A 2133-nucleotide genomic window follows, 5' to 3' on the forward strand; every position below is an offset into this window, starting at 1 on the left:
TGGTAGTCAGCCCTTCGGAAAGCCCTGGGGGAGGTGGAGGTCCTGCGGGCAGAGGCGGTGGGGGTGCTGGCAGGGCCCTCGATGGGTCTGTGCGGGACCCTAGCTCGTCCTCAGCCGTGGAGTATGGAGCTGCTTGCCATCCCCGCATTTTACAAATAAAATGAGTGAGTCCCGTGGGGGAAAAGTGCCTTCGGACTTGCCTGAGGCCTCCCATTCGGACTCTGTGGCAGTGCGGACTAGAAAAACCCAGGGCCCTTTCCCCTAGCAGTGCCCTCGTGGCTACTCTCGTTATGGCCTGTCTCTCCATTCCCTTCACAAAGTCAGGTTTTGGTGGAAGTATGACCTTTAGCGTTTTTGGGGAGGTGAGGGGTAGGGATGAAGGGGAGGGAATCGGGTTGGGATTGGCAGGAACTCAGCTGGGGGCTTCCCGGTTTGGAAAAAAGCTTTGTGACAGGTGTTTATTGTCCCCTCTTCCCATAGATCTGACAGACATCCCTGAATCTTGGTGTTTGGACACAGAAGGTATGAATCACATAATTAACCGCTTTTAATCATCAGTGTCTTAGAGCTATATTTAGTGGTTATATTAGTGCAAAATGAATGGGTATGGAGTCGTACCCCTGGAAACAGACTTGTGTTCCTCTACACTATTCTAACTGAATAGCACATACCTGGGTATGTCTTGGCTATTTTAGATCTATGAGGCAGGAAGTTAGAATTTAAAGAATCTCAGAAATGCAGGGACTTGAAAAATTATTGCAAAATAAAGCCTTTTAAAAGTTTCGTTGCTAAAATGAAAGTGTTTCGATTTGATTCCTTTGAAGGGTGAGTACATCATGAACAGTGCTCTATCTTTGCTTAGAACTCAGCCTCTTTACCAAGGCACGTGTATTAATTTTGTTTCACTGGAATATATGTGGCATTCTTTTCGCTAGAGGTTTGTTGCTTTGCTGAATAGACTGCAGTTGCCAAAAATCAATGTGTGTGGGCATCTCATGCTGGTTTGCAACCCCCTTTAAGGCAAATCAGTGCTTGGAAGTTGTTCGACATAGTAAACCTATTATTAATAATTGTTGTAGAACATAACTTTTGCTACTATCTTTGATTTGCGTTATCGTACTATTAGATCAGGCAGAGAGTGAAATAGTTAAGTGAGATTTTTGAGCCTTGTTAGAACAACAATGCCTGGCTTTGGTCAGGGGATTGGGTGGGAAAAGTGACACTATTTGATTGCTTTAAATTTTTTTTTGTTTTTTGAGATGGCATCTTGCTCTGTTACCCAGGCTGGAGTGCAGTGGTGTGAACTCAGCTCACTGTAACCTCTGCCTCCTGGGTTCAAGCGATTCTCCTGCCACAGCCTCTCAAGTAGCTGGGATTACAGGTATGCGCCACCACACCCAGCTAATTTTTTGTATTTTTGGTAGAAACAGGGTTTCACCATGTTGGCCAGGCTGGTCTCGAACTACTAACTTCTGGTGATCCTCCTGCCTAGGCCTCCCAAAGTGCTGGTGTTACAGGCGTGAGCCACCGAGCTTGGCGGTTGCTTTAATTTAAAAGTGGTACAGTTAAATACAAAATGTTAAGTAGTAGTTGATCTTGAAAGTAAAATTGACAAGCTTCAAGTTGATGCAGTGTTCAGATTGTTGTAGGAAGGCCCATTTCTCCTTCCTTCCCTCCCCTTTTCTTCTCTTTTCTTTTGCTTCCTTTCTTTCCTTTTCGTTTTTTTCTCTCTGTCTCTTTCTTTCCTTTTTTCTGATGGGGTCTCACTCTGTTCCCCAGGCGCAAGTGCAGTGGTACGATCCTGGCTCACTGCAGCCTTACCTCTCAGGCTCAAGTGATCCTCCTGCCAGCCTCCCAAGTAGGTGGGACTACAAGCGCAAGCCACCATGCCCAGCTCTTTTTTTAAATTTTTTGTAGAGATGGGTTCTTGCTTTCTTGCTGGGGCTGATGTTGAGCTCTTAGTCTCAAGTGATTCTCCCGTCTTGGCCTCCTAAAGTGCTGGGATTATAGGCATGAGCCACCGTACCTGCCCTAGGGGACATTTTGTTCAGGTCACCTAAGTAAGCTTTTTAGAGGGACCTTTGGTAATTAAAATTCTGATTTACAACTGGTTTGAGATAAATAGGTTAAATT

Source organism: Colobus angolensis, unplaced genomic scaffold (assembly GCF_000951035.1).
Source record: "Colobus angolensis palliatus isolate OR3802 unplaced genomic scaffold, Cang.pa_1.0 Scaffold54, whole genome shotgun sequence".
Classification (NCBI taxonomy): Eukaryota; Metazoa; Chordata; class Mammalia; order Primates; family Cercopithecidae; genus Colobus; species Colobus angolensis.